Source organism: Zootoca vivipara, chromosome 1, assembly GCF_965207765.1.
Source record: "Zootoca vivipara chromosome 1, rZooViv2.hap1.1, whole genome shotgun sequence".
Taxonomy (NCBI): Eukaryota; Metazoa; Chordata; class Lepidosauria; order Squamata; family Lacertidae; genus Zootoca; species Zootoca vivipara.
Genome location: NC_142582.1, coordinates 71,149,210 through 71,164,904, shown reverse-complemented (window position 1 = coordinate 71,164,904; position 15,695 = coordinate 71,149,210).

The window sequence follows — 15,695 nt, the reverse complement described above, 5'->3', positions numbered from 1 at the left end:
GTCATAACACAATTGAAATAGATATCTGTGACAGGGAAACACAGATTGAATTCAGAAAGTCCAGCTTAATCTGGAAGACATCTTATTTTGACCTCAGGCATGCTTTATAACCAAGATGGCTAAGAAAAAATGATTCTCATCACTGTTACAGACATATAGCCTGTTTTCTATTTGTAATTTCAGCTTCTGAACATGAAGTAAACAGCCTGTACCAAGGTCTCAAATTCTTAAAACATGCGTTACCAGCAGCTATGCCAATTCATATCATAACATTACACCAACACCACAGATAGATGCACTAATGCAAAATCTTAGGTTTCAGATGCTGGTACTTCTAGGCATGGAATCCTCCTCACTTTCTGCCATCAAGAACATTAGGAACATAATTGAAAATAAAACTACCAATATCATAATGCCATTTTACAAATTGATGTATCCCAGCTCCTACCCAAAATATGACCAGAGAGGCTCTTGCTCGTAAGCAAGAAAGAAATCTTTATTAAAGCAGAGTTAACAGAACAGACTTAGCATCAGGCAAGCTTGAAGGTGCCACTCATAGCACTATGATGTGACCACACTTGGAATTCTTGTCTACAGTTCTGGCTGCCTTACCTCAAAAAGGATATTGTGGAGCTGGAAAAAGGTGACCAAAATTATCAAGGTGGCAGAGCAACTCACCTATGAGGAATGGTGATAACATTTGGGGGGGGGGTTAGTATGGAGAAAAGATGAGTAGAGAGAGACATAATAGAGGTGTATAAATTTGTGCAGGATGAGAAGAAATTCAACAGAGAAAAGTTCTCCTCCCTCTCCCATAACACTAGACCTTGAGGACATTCAAGGAATTTGAATGTTGGAAGATTCAGAACAGACAAAAGAAGTACTTCTTCATGCAGCACATTTGATGGCTTTAAAAATGAGTTAGACAAATTAGCCAAAGTGTGCATCACATCAAAGTCTCAGTTATTTTAAATAAAATATTTTCTCTTAGTATGCCAGAAAAATTCCAGGTGCCCTTGACTACAGTATTCCACTTTGCTGGGTCTGATCCTAAGGATATATTAAATTCCTATAGCGCAATTGCGATAAATGCAGCTGTTTTCATTCTTTTCTTTTTTTAAAAAAAAGATATTTAAACTGTGACATTATGTGAGACCGTGGTTGTCTTTCTGATTCTTTGGCACTCTATCACTTAGGTCATATCTATTTGAATTTTAAAGTGCACATTCTTGCTCATTAGACATTAGAACTTACCCAAGACAATCATGACTGCATACAGAGCAGTCTCGAGCAGGTCGGGTGCCCTGGCGCTGAGGGGCGGAGATCGCTCTGGCGCCCCTACCCTCGCAGGGCGCAGCATGGTTTCCATGCGGCTTCGCCGCACAGCGCCCCGCCTATCGGCCCGGCGCCCTGATGCACCGCGCCACCGGGGCTCTACCTAGAGCCGGCCCTGACTGCATATTTGGATTTTTGCTAGCAATATGTATCTTGTCTGGAAGGGTGTTCTCATTACCAATCTCTTTATTTTATTTTATTTGGCAAATAGATAAAATTGTCAGTAGTGCAATTACATCTGATGCTTTTTAGAATCATCGCTAATGTTGCAAGTGATACAAAACAAGATGCATGTTGGCTCCTGCCTATCTCCAAAACTCATAGTCATTTGCAAAATTAAAATAGTCTCCAAGAATAACATCAGTGGAATTGCAACAACAACAACAACAACAACCAAATACATGCAAAGCAATGTAAGCGCCTGGACACTTTAATTTTTTCAGTGGCCTGGGGGCTCTGTTCTCTGGTCTTTTCTGGGAAATCACTCATCGTGTAGTTATCAGGGAAAGAGAGAGAGCTGCAACCCCCTTTTCTGGGAGCAATCCAATGTGGTATGGATATTAATTAAATTTATTAAACAAATAACACAGCGACTCAGGGTAGCAGGGGTCCATCTGCCAGCACTACAGATTGATCTCTGCAGAGACGCAAGCTGAATGGTAGTTAAAGCTAAGTTGCAGAGCTCAGCAGATGGGCTCCCGTCTCTAGCGAGGGAGAATTTGGTGGCGGTCCAACAGCTTTTCCCCCCTCCAGGTTTTTGTTCCTTGCCACTGTGATTGAAGAAGCACTTCTCTGTCTTTTCTCAGCCTCCTCCGCTCTCTTGCCTCCCTCCCCCAATTCGCATCCCCCCCCTTTGTTGTTTATGTGAGCAATGATTAAGTCTGAGTGATTTGTTTGAGAGGCAAGTCCCGGCTGATCTCATTCTGTGCCTGTGATGTAAACCTCAACCAGAAAATAATTAGGAAAATGTAATCCCATTGACTTTACACTCCATTTGTGTGCCCTGTTACATCTTTTGGGGAGGGTAGGGGGACAGAGCAGAGAGGAAGGCTACAAGGCAAGCCTGCATCAGATCTATACAATCACTGTATGTTTTCTGCACATATTTTATCCTCTCTCCAAGGCTTATTGCAAAATGTCTGTGAACAAGGATCCACTTGCAGTTTCTTTTTATATATATATAAAAATTATATACTTTTTTTAAAGGTTTGGGCACTAAATTTTTTGAATTCTTTGAAAAGCAACCTGCTTTTCCTTCCAATACTTTATTGACAAAAAAAAGGTGTTTTCTAGCCATATGCCTGTCTCTGGTGCATTGAACTCTAGTGTCTCCCGTGATCCTTTTAGCACTGCAGCACTAATTGGAAGTAGGAGGAGGAGGACCCTCAGGGAGGAAGGACTGTCTCACGCAGGGAGTTGAATGTTTGCACTAGGGATGGACAGACCTGGCAATTTCAGTTCCTCTCCATTCCTCATGTTTCTAGCCTTAAGTTCAGTTCACGATATTTCCGCATTAGTTTTGGTTTTTTCCTGCACCAGCATTTTAATGTGCATTTCTTCTTAAGAGATATTTTTTGGTACGCAAATTTGCCTTATAGACACATTTTTGCAAGCAATTCCCCCTAACATGATGTGTTCATTTTGTGTGTCCTTTTGACTAACATATTCATTTTACTAGATTCAGGTAGGTTGCTGTGTTGGTCTGACGCAGTCGAGATTAGATTAGATATAGATGATATAGATGATATAGAAGGGACCCAGGTGGCGCTGTGGTTAAACCACTGAGCCTAGGGCTTGCTGATCAGAAGGTCGGCGGTTCGAATCCCTGTGACGGGGTGAGCTCCCGTTGCTTGGTCCCAGCTCCTGCCAACCTAGCAGTTCGAAAGCACGTCAAAATGCAAGTAGATAAATAGGAACCGCTACAGCGGGAAGGTAAACAGCATTTCCATGTGCTGCTCTGGTTTGCCAGAAGCAGCTTTGTCATGCTGGCCACATGACCTGGAAGCTGTACGCCGGCTCCCTCGGCCAATAATGCGAGATGAGCGCGCAACCCCAGAGTTGGTCACGACTGGACCTAATAGTCAGGGGTCCCTTTACCCTTTACCTTTAGATGATATAGATATAGATATAGATATAGATGATATAGATATAGATATAGATATAGATATAGATATAGATATAGATTGTCCAGTAGCACCTTAGAGACCAACTAACTTGGTTCTTGGTATAAACTTTTATATGCATGCACACTTCTTCAGATGCTTATACCAAGAACAAACTTAGATGGTCTCTAAGGTGCTACTGGACAATTTTTTATTTTATTTTTATATATTTCAATATTCATTTTACATGCACTTGTGCTTTGGCTGGCGAAGTATATGCAAAATTCAGAGAAGTGCCAATTTCAAGAGATGATTGCATTTCAGTTTGGACACTGTTTCAGTATGAAACAATATGTAAGGTGTATTAAAATGCAGTGTCAGGACCAAACTGAATTTCTCCACCCACCCACCTCTACTCCCCGTTTTTTTTTACTAGAGCCTGTTTTTAACTGCCTCTCCATACTGATCCTCCTAGATAACAACCCCAGTCTGCAGTTTGGAGTGCCCGCAGAGCTGCTGCCAGTTAGAGTCAACATTACTAGGATAGATAATCACTTTCCAATGTTAGCTTGACTTGCAGGATCCGCAGCATTGGTCCCAATGTGGCTGCAGGTGCCAGGCACACTGGATTTCTGTAGTTAAGCCACACACCCACCCAAAAAACCTGGCATAATATTACTTGAGGAATATTGTTAATTGAATACACTCCTAACTGAGTGCGTAATTGGCCTCCCTGTTACACCTCTGCAGACTTCAAAGATATCACAGCTACCACTGGGGAGATGAGATGAGCCCATCAGATACCACTGGGCCTTTTTATAGAATCAATTATCCTGGGATAAAAGACAAATCCATGAGCTCACTTCAACCACTGATTTGTTTACACATTCAAGAGTTGAATCAGAGTTGAACTGTTCTGAAAAAGTCAACAGGAGTTTTAGGTGATGGGCCTGTTGGCTCCCCTCTCCTTCATAGATCAGACTTACAGTCACCCAGGCTTGTAAGTAAGTCAACAAATAGGCTTGGTGTAATTTTCAGTAAATTCATGCAGACTTGCAGCTGCACCAGTCCATGGCAGAGATATAAATCAATCATGAAAACTGATCTATATATTCAGAAAAAATTACATGGTGCAGACCCTCCAAATGTCCCTATTTTCCAGGGACAGTCCTGGATTTACAGAAGCCGTTCCTGTTTCTAATTTGATCCCAGAATGTCCAGCTTTTCCTTAGGAAGTCCCTTTATTTGTTTGAGAAATGTTGGAGGGTTTAGAGTTATGCAACCCCCAAGCCAAGGAGATAAGTTACTATACAACCTTTAGAAGATATCTGAAGGCTGCCCTGTATAGGAAAGTTTTTAAATGTTTACTGTTTTATTATGTTTTTATATCTGTTGGAAGCCACCCATAGAGGCTGGGGCAACCCACTCAGATGGGCAGGGTATAAATAATAAAATCATCATCATCATGGAATAGGACTTCCCTGTTTTCATCAGAGAAATGTTGGAGGGTATTCATGGTGCGGTGTAATTTTCTGGGGTTTTGCAATTTAAGAATAGGCATTTAAGAGCCAGTGTGGTCTAATTTCCAACTAGAATATGGGAGACCAGGGTTCAAATCCCCACTCAGCCAGGACGCTTGCTGACTCACTGCCTCTCATTACAGGTAGGTAGCCATGTTGGTCTGAAGTAGTCGAAACAAAAAATAAAAAAAAATCCTTCCAGTAGCACCTTAGAGACCAACTAAGTTTGTCATAGGTATGAGCTTTTGTGTGCATGCACACTTCTTCAGATACACTGAAACAGAAGTCACCAGACCCTTATGTCATAGCTGCCAAGTTATCCCTTTTTTTAAGGGATTTTCCCTTATGCTGAATAGGCTTCCTCGCGAGAAAAGGGAAAACTTGGCAGCTATGCCCTTATGTATAGTCAGAAGGTGGGGAGGGGTATTGCTCAGAAGGGTGGGGGAATGGGTGATTGGCTGATAGGAGTGATTGCAGTCATTAACAGTCGTTAACAGTCGTCAACAGGTTTACCACTCCTATCAGCCAATCACACATTCCCATTCTGTTTTAGTGTATCAGTGTTTATTTATTTTTTGTTTCACTGCCTCTCAGTCTACCCTACCTCACAGGGTGGTTGTAAGGATAAAATGAGGAGGGGAGATCCATGTACTGTACACTGATTTGAGCTTCTTAGAGGAAGAGGTGGCCTGTAAATGCAAGAAATCAAAACAAAATAAATAGAGGTAGGTAAATAAATAAATAAATAAATAAATAAAGTGTGTATGTTAAATAAAGTGCACACAACTCCATGCCAAAGAGTAGGCTAAACCATAATAGCTAAGATTAGGGAGACTTGGCATACAAATCACAACTCAGTGAACGAATTTTGCAGGGGTTTGTTTGATCCTCAGTGTACAGCATCCTTCTCTTCTGACTCCACTCAGTGTCAGTTTAGTAGAACAATGCCACTGTACAAATGAAAGTCTGAACTCCTCTTAGTGTACAAATGGAAGTCTGAATTCCTCTTAGATTTCCACTATGGAAAGGGGAAATGGCTGAGTGCTGTGTGCGTCACTGTGGTTGAGCTTTCAGTTTTAGATCATGCTGACATTAATAACATGAATGCTTCAGTTACTATGGTAAATTGTCAGAATTAGTTGTTTTTTCATTAGTGTCCTGCCAAGAATTATTCCGAATTCTAACTCAAAGACCCATCACTTCTGCCACAGCTCTTTACGGTCTTTGAAACTAGGCCCGCTTAATGGATAGAGGAGAGAGTTTTGCTGAAAAATGTTTGTTTACCAGGATGCAATAGGTGAACTACCAATTTATTTGTCTAATTTGCAGGAACTGAGAAATCTCAAGAGATGCGCAAGCCGCATTGGAATTCACAGGCTATTTACCACAACTCTCTTCACCATCATCTCGTACCTGGAATAATTTTGTTTTCTGATTTAAACAGCAACGTAGTCACTATGGCATCTCAATTTAAGATAAGATTGGATGGTATTCCTGAAATCAATTACAAGTGTTTTATCCCCCCACCCCACCCCAGCTCAAAACATATTTTGCGCTTCCCTCTCCAATTAAATGTAAATTGGAAAATTAGATTGAGATATCAGAGTATGTATTTTGCAAGAAGCATTAAAACTTCATTAACATGTAGCATGCAGGAAAATCGGAGAAGTCTATGCAACAGTTTAGTGGGACTAGCAGTATTTTAAGCCAATCTAAAACCCATATTAAATGTTCTGCTAGCCGCTGCATGCAGTACACCCTTTCCTACAAGGGTGTATATTTGTCTAGAAAAAGTACATGGGTAGACATGGGATGAAAGTCACGGGAGTGTCAGTTTTGTCTCAGATCTATTTGTTCAGCCCCCTTTCCAACTGGGGACATCTGATAACATAGACTCTTGCATAGTCTTCACACAGCATGAAGAGCTGGCTTCTATACATATGTACTGTATTCATGATACTGTCATAGCTCGGAAGTCAAATGCCTTGTGAGTCAAATGTTTTGGCTCCCAAACGCCACAAACCCAGAAGCGAGTGTTCCGGTTTGTGAACATTCCTTGGAACCTGAATGTCCGATGTGGGTTCCACGGGTTCCGATTGGCTGCAGAAGCCAAATGTTGGTTTCCGAACATTTGGGAAGTCGAATGGACTTCCAGAATGGATTCCGTTCAGCTTCCAAGGTATGACTGTACTGTACAATGGATGACACACAGCTGAATTGAAAACAATTGCTAAAACATTATACTCTTTAAAAAAACAAAAAACCTATTATTATAGACATACAAACAATATATCCCATTCTTAATTTTTATTATTACAATTTTATTTTCCCCCTTCTGTTTTATCCTTACAACAACCCCGTGGGGTAGGCTAAACTGAGAAATAATGAGTGAGGTTCACTGAGTGAACTACATGGCTGAACATGGATTTGATCTGGGGTCTCCAGGATTCTAGACCAGGATTCTAACCACTGCGTCACATTGGATCTTATTAAAATGTCAGCATCCCATGAAAATGAAAGTATCTAAAAGCAGCATAATTTGTCCCAAAGACCTTTGAAAACCTTGAAAAAAGAGCAGTGACTGAGCCAGGCAGACCTCCCTTGGGAGGGCATTCAAGTCTATGGCATCGTAGGAGAAAGGTTTTTCCCAGCTTTGTGTCCTCATCCATCCCACCTCTGATGGTCAGTGGAAACTGTAAGGTGTGTAGTATTTAACAAAGTAATATGAGAGAGAGAGAGAAGGAGCAAGAAACCTTTACTGAAACAAGGGGTCAAACACAACATTTCCCTCTGCTACTTTCCACTTATAGTGGTACCTCAGGTTACGAACTTAATTCATTCCGGAGGTCCGTTCTTAACCCGAAACTGTTCTTTACCTGAGGTGCGCTTTCGCTGCTGCTGTGCCCCCGGCAAACAATTTCCATTCTCATCCTGAGGCAAAGTTCTCAACCCGAGGTACTACTTCCAGGTTAGCAGAGTTTGTAACCCGAAGTGTTTGTAACCCGAAGTTACAAACCCAGAGGTACTACTTCCGGGTTAGCAGAGTTTGTAACCCGAAGTGTTTGTAACCCAAAGCATTTGTAACCTGAGGTACCACTGTACTTGTCTGGCACCCCATTTCTCTTCACTGATTCTGTTTTCTTCTTCTTTTCATGTGTCCTCTTATCCCACAAGAAGGGTGCGCATATTTGTCATTCATGAAAATGCAAGCAGCCAGTGACCCACACAGAATCTCTCTCACACCATTATTATCCTCCTGGAATGATTCTTGGTGGAGTTTGCCAGCTGACAGAACCAAGATTTCATAGTATCAAGTAGTTCAATAGCAGTGCCTAATATAGATGTCAACAGATGGCTTGAGAGGCAATTGTTAACCTATTGGATCTCTCAGTCCTTTTCCTGGCAACATATTTAATTTATTTAATTACCAGAAGGTGTGAAGAAGCTGACAAACGTCTCTGTTGCCCAGACGTGCATGGAAAATAAAATCAGAAGGCACTGGTGTTTTGTTTTGTTTTTTAAAGAAGCTTAATGTCAATATGCAGGGTTAGGCTTTGACATCCAAACTAGCTGCACGTCTTAAAACAATAATACTCATTGATGTTGTGATAACTCCCCAGAATCCTATAGCCAAAATTGCAATAAAGGCATCACATTTAATTGTACTTGGCTATTTTAACAATGCTGTTTATTCAATGCAAGAGGGGAAGAAATGAACAAGCTTGAGATACCTTTATGCAAGGGGTTTATTTCAGGGATTCAATTCAGCAAGGGAATCTCTATATCATCTATCTATCTATCTATCTATCATCTATCTATCATCTATCTTTCTCTCTCTTTTACACACACACACACACACACACACACACACACACACACGTACGATCTTATGCACATTAAGGGTGGTTTCCAACATTTGTGTTATTACAAATGTTTTGTCTGCTCAGTCATATAAGCTTGCCAGATGGAATGGTCACCCTACATATATTGTTCTGGGGCTCTCTAACACCACCCCCTATCCAATTTGGGGGGGCAACCCCAGAGGGGAGGGGGGAAGCCCTATTGTGCAAGTGGAAGCCTATTAGTTGAATCTCATCCTAAATTCTGTTTGAGCTCAGTAGTACTTACATCTGAGTAGACATGTATAGGATCACACTGACAAGCATACCGCATGCAATTGTACCTCAAAAGTACCTGTATTTTGTGGTTATGATGAAGTATAAAAATTGACCTCAACATTAGCTATTTGAGGAGGCAATGGAGGTAGCAAAGTATTCCTCACTACAATGCTTTAGGCACAATCATGCACACTAATGTGCATTCAGTTGTCTTTGCAGTGAGTTTTATACCATTTGTACTCAGACTCTTGTCCAACCTTTGTCATTGTCCTTCAGAGTAACCAGGAAACAATGTAGGTTCCTCATCCAATACATCTTGTCATTCCATGGTGAATCTAGAGCCTTGACGGGACCACCAATTCTGTTCACCCAAAAAATTCCCCAGAGCATTCAGGGGTCCCTTGCATCCCCAAAGTCTCTGGGGCTGGACCATCTTATTGGGTCCATCACGGGGAGGAACTGCCACTGTGAGATTAAACGTCACCAGTGAATGGCCTGACCATGTCGGAAGGGTTATTTCAACCCCCCTCTATTTCCAGATCATTTCTCCCAAGTCCTGGGACAAAGATCAGATCCAGGGTATGCCCTGCTTTATGTGTTTGTTCCAATGACAAAATTGACACAGCCTCATGGTTGCTATGGAGGCCATGATGTCCTAAACTGACCCATTCAAGGACCATTGAGTGACTATCTCTCAGCTCTAGCCTATACTGGTGGACACAACTGTGGACCAGGCGGACACAACTGTATCAGATCAACCCCACCCAACACACCCACCCAGGTCTTGACAATAAATGCCAGGATAAATTCCTCATCCATGATCAAATCATGAATGTGGGTCCTTATTATGAACTGACTTCACACTGAAAGAACATCACCAGGCTGAGCAGAGCAAACCAGGAATCTGAGGAATAGAGAAAGGGCCAGAAGAGGAGGTGGTCTGTAAACATCTGTAAACACCATATCTCCCCCTTCCCATAATGACCATTATAGGTGGATTCCACCGCCCTTCCTCCTGCAGAGTCGCCTCTGGTGCCATATTTCCAATAAACACACCCACTCAATACTCAGCAACCAATCATTCACTCCTACACTTAGCATGCACCCGCCTGTCCTGGCAGGCGTTTGGCTTGCCAGATGCTTAAGCACTTGCTACAGGATTTTATTTTAGTCTCCTGTTTTTGTTTTAGCTTGTGTTTTATTTTGATTTCTGAGCTTTCATTGTAAAATGCATCGGTAATTTGTACTGAGGCAGAGGATATGTACACATACACACGGGAGAGGTTGTCAGAGAAAAAGAAGACATGAACTTGCATTCATGCAACATTCCCCATGCAACCTATACCTTTCCATAAATTCTGAAATTTTAAATTTTGCATTCAGCCATAGATGCACAAGAACACAGATAACTAGAAAACACCTGGATATTATGAACTCTTCCCCTCCATTAACTATGCCTTCCTCAGTGCAACCTCAGCTGTATTGTTGAGAGACAATGCTTTTTTTGTTTTTGTTTTTTTGCCTTTTGAGAGCACTATGAATGTACAGAATGTTCCCCAAGGTGTTGTTATCTTCTAATTTGTTAGTGGGGCAGCTTAAAATAAGGAGCAGCAGGAGCTTAACTGGTAATGGTTAACCAAGATCATTCTCTCACTCCCCAGAGCCATGCCAATTTGTATACCAACACAAAAGTCCCAGTACATGTGAAAGAGACTTTTTTTTTTTGAAAGAGGCATACAATTAGTATCATAGAACTGTAGAGTTGGAAAGGAACCCCGAGGGTCATCTAGTCCAACCCCCTCAATGCAGGAATCTTTTCGCCCAATCTTTTTACACAGCATGGTTCGGAACAGGATAGGGATTGTCGGGTCAGCCGGGGGCAGGAACGATCCACAGGCATAATGCAGGAACGAATCCAGCCTGTCTCTCCCATCAGCGTTCCGCCTGCAGCTCTAGGGAGTCCCGACAGCCCTTCCCGACGATTTATTATGACTCATGTCTTGGAGACACTGAGCACATATTCAGAGTCCAGCAGAAATAAAACGTAGATGGAGCCAGGCTGAGGTTGTGTACTAAAAGCTACTTTATTAAGCGTAAGGTAAAGGTAAAGGGACCCCTGACCATCAGGTCCAGTCGTGACCGACTCTGGGGTTGCGCGTTCATCTTGCATTATTGGCCGAGGGAGCCGGCGTACAGCTTCCAGGTCATGTGGCCAGCATGACAAAGCCGCTTCTGGCAAACCAGAGCAGCACACGGAAACGCCGTTTACCTTCCCGCTGTAGCGGTTCCTATTTGTCTACTTGCATTTTGATGTGCTTTCGAACTGCTAGGTTGGCAGGAGCTGGGACCAAGCAACGGGAGCTCACCCCGTTGCAGGGATTCGAACCACCGACCTTCTGATCAGCAAGCCCTAGGCTCAGTGGTTTAACCACAGCGCCACCTGGGTCCCATGCTTTAAAGGGGCAGAACAAAAGAAAAAATGTCTCCTCTCGCTGAGAGAAGTCCAGAGAAAGAAAAACAAACGGAAACAGAATACAGCAAACATCCGCTCCCGTGATTCCAACAATCTTGGCTAGAATGCATAACACAGGCATGTGACCTGCACAGTGAGAGGAATAGAAGCCCAACAGGGATTGTGTGTGTTTTTCCATGGTGGTGGATTGTTTAAAATGCAAATGCCAAATTATTATCTTGGCTAAGTTTGACCCAGCGTTGATTCTTAAATTTGGGTTTTACGTCAAGGCTCATTCTTGGACCATTACCATTTCTATTATTATTATTATTATTATTATTATTATTATTATTATTATTATTATTATTTGGGGGGTGTATGCCAGTATGATGATGGTGCCACTTTTTACACAAGAAGTCTCAAAGCGACTTGGCAGTAAATTAGCATCTCTACCCCACTAGCATCTCGGGGAAAAAACCATGTCTCAATATGGGAGATAGTACACCCTTGAGGAAAAGTTATGCCACACAATGGAATAAGTAAAAAAAAATAACCTATAAACAATAAAGTCAACTCAGACATGAATTTGGTCTGGGTATGGGAGTTACCACCACAAACCCTACTGCTCAGAATTATTATTATTTTTAAGCAATGCAGTTTTGCTGGAAACGTGGTGGGGTTTGGGGGGGGGCTGCAATCCTTGGCTGCACACTTACCTGAGCGTAGTTCTTCTGAGAACATTTGCATCCGAGGAGGCATCTATAGGATGGTGCTGTTAGGCTGTAATTCCTTGAAAGTAACTGCTACTGATCTCGATGGAACTCACTTCTCAGTAGAGACACATATGGGATTGCAGGTTAGTGAGTTTGGGGGAAACTGGAATTTGGGGCTTCCCCTATCTCCTCAGTGTATCAATAGCAAAGCGAATTTTCAGACTCAGCAGTGAGACTACACATTGGTGGCTTCAGGCGGAAAAAGGAGAATGGCTCTCAAATGCAGCAGGGCTGGCTGACCACAATTTGATGTCCATTACTGTCAGGTAATCTTAATTAAGTACAGTTTTGACAACATAAAATCATAGAATTGTATAGTTGGAAGGGACCTCAAGGTTCATCTAGTCCAACCCTGTGCAAAGCAAGTAACACCATTCCAGGTTGCCCAAAGCCAAAGTACATATCGAAGTTTGTTTGCATTTTCCTCATCTTTCCTCTGTGGTTTCATTCTTTACTTTCTGTATTAAATTGCGATGATTTCTCCCCCACCCTCTACATGATTAAACAGCTGGTTTCACCACAGAGGTGACTTCATGTCAGGGGTGGATGAAGTGATCCTTTTATATCAATTAGTAATTACTGTAAAGTGCTTTGGGGTGAGAGGTACTATATAAATGCCACAAAGGATTAAGATTTCAAGGGATGAATAAGCAGCAGGAACACACAAACTCATAAGTGGCATAGATCCTATTTTTATGCAAATTGCCCTGGCGATAAAGAATGAGGAAAGGGTCAGGGAAATAGAGGAATAGATTATTTGGAGAATAGTCATTTTTCTTCCCAGTTTCCGAAAGACATCAGAGCGCCTTTAAGCCTACAGCTCCCTCAGCTGAGCACCAGCTAGCTTCACATCAGTAATAGTCCTGTGTACAATAACATTCCAGGTTCTTTGACCCTGTTGACTAATTAATCCATGCTTCTGCATAATAGTATATTCAAAACTGTTCACACTCATGCCAAAATAATCAGAAGTCTGTGCCAAGAAGGCTCAAATGCTGCAATGAAAGCAAAATATGCACAGTGATAATATTCGTGTGATGTTTTGTTTTAGCTAAACTTGCTCAATTAACATGTTTTCATCTGAAGCTGTTATGTGAGTATTTGTAAAACCTGGTGAGATGTTACTGTATTTGTCTTTTGGGGAGCGGGATAAAAGAAGGTGGTGTAAGGGAACATAATTCAAAAGAGAGAGGGGGAGGGAGGAGGGGAGGGGAGAGGTGTAGCCATGGGCAAACACACATCTTAAAAATGAAGATTTTCAATAAGTCTACATGAACATTTTCAATCACTTCCTCATCATAATGAGGACTAGAAACTTCATTTAAATGTATCAGGTGTCATATTTTGAGTAATTTTTGCAGAGCTGCAGAACATAAACAATGTTGGCTGTGTGTGAGAAGAAGAAGTCTTTTTACAGAGCAAAGTCGACTAATCTGAGATGGGGGCAAGCTCTCTCCCTGCTGCTTACAGCAAAATAAAATTTTGCGATTGACAAATGTCCCAGGAAGCTTGACAACAATGGTTGGCAGTGAGAATAGTCGTTTCAAACTAGAAACCAAATTCATGTTCTTTTCATCTCAATGCAAAAAATGACCCCCTGCCAGTGTATCTGTACAATTCCTAGATCATTAGCTTGTCTTCCTATGTGCTCACATTTCTTCTTGTTCAGCCATTCTTTGAACATCCAACTTATCCCAATTTTGCAATGCAATTCTCCAGTCAAGTACAGAATGTATATACAGCGGTACCTCGCTTTTTGAACGTAATCCTTTGCAGAAGACCATTCGAGTTCCGAAGTGTTCGAAAACCAAAAACTCAATATGGAAGCCTCAATACCAAAAACTCAATACCGAAAACTCAATACGGAAGCCACATGGCATGTTCGACTTCTGAGGCATGTTCGAAAACCGAAGCATTTACAGGGTTCAAAAACCGAAATGTTTGAAAATGGAAACGTTAAAAAACCAAGGTACCACTGTAACAGGTAAAGGCACATATTAGTGAAAGTAACATGCAAAAACGTATTTCAGTGGGATCAATTGCCTGGGAAGCAGGGAGTGTATGTTTTGCAAAACTGCATACAGAATGTATATATTAGAAGAAAGTTAAAATAAAATGTGGATGAATTTTTATGAGGACATAATCATCACAAACTTATGAGTGGAAATGTGGACAACTGAATCTAAGATTGGGAAGATGAGAAACAACAAAACCGAAATGGACATATTCGTCAATCTGCCACGCTAGCCGAAACCCCTGAACAGCCCTGCCCTGCCAATCTGTATATGATAGAAGCTGCAAAAGGAAGGCTTCCATAGCAAAGACCTTTGCACTGCTGTCAATTAATTGGGGCTAGAAGGAGCTATGGTTAGGTCCATCTTCTCAATTGCCAGATCTGCAGAACTTCCCCCATCCCCACTCTCATTTCAGGATGAACTTTTGAAATATTGAAAGTCCAGCCCAGTCCTGCTATAGCATAGGCTACACCAGAGGGCAAATGCAATCACCACTTCACAATATGAATAATGCTGTGGGGAAGTATGAGCAGAAATATGCAGAATGGAGGGGATGGGAAACCAATGTTATCACTTAGATTCGCCGGGGGGGCGGCAGGTTTCTCCAAAGTAATTATATCAGTAGAATTATCAAGAAAGAAGCTTGAGGTACATTGTGGTCATTGAGTGAATGCTTATTGAGCATTCTCTTTCATGTATTTGAAGAAGGTTAGATGATATAGCATCATGCAAGCATCATTCCACACTTCCCAGTACATTTCTCCATCACTTGATAGTCCGGTTTTGGGGGAAGCGGGTTTGTTGAACAAAAGCTCCAAATCAACTTGAACGGTTGAATTATGCAACCTGAATTTGGCAGCACATGGCTGAATCCCACCCGAAAAGAGTGACAGTCTAGGAGCACCCTGTGTTTTTTTTTTATTCATAGTGTAACTTCTTTTTCAGTTATGTAGACTGAAGAGCATCAGTGCACTGTGCATTGAAAGGCACTTCAAAGGTCAATTGTCATGATTTAAGAAAACAAATAAATCTATAAGCAGAACCAAATGATTTGAATTCTGGATGAAGGGAGAAGAAGTCCTGAATAAATCCAAGTCCAAAACAAATCTTCATTGCATTTTTGCAAACTGATGTTGTGGCTGCATCTTCTTCTGTCTGAGTTGCAAACGTTTGAAAATGATGTATTAAAAATTCAATCATAAAGCTCCACCAAGTGGAAATTCCTAAAACTGCACCCGGAAAGTTGTGCTCCATGTCAAGATTCCAGGTAATGCAAATAAAAGACAAACACAAGTCTGCTCTTCTTAGCTATGATGGTATCTCAGCATACAGCAATTCTTGGCCTTCTTTCCAGCCCAACATCTCTATGATACGCATTGC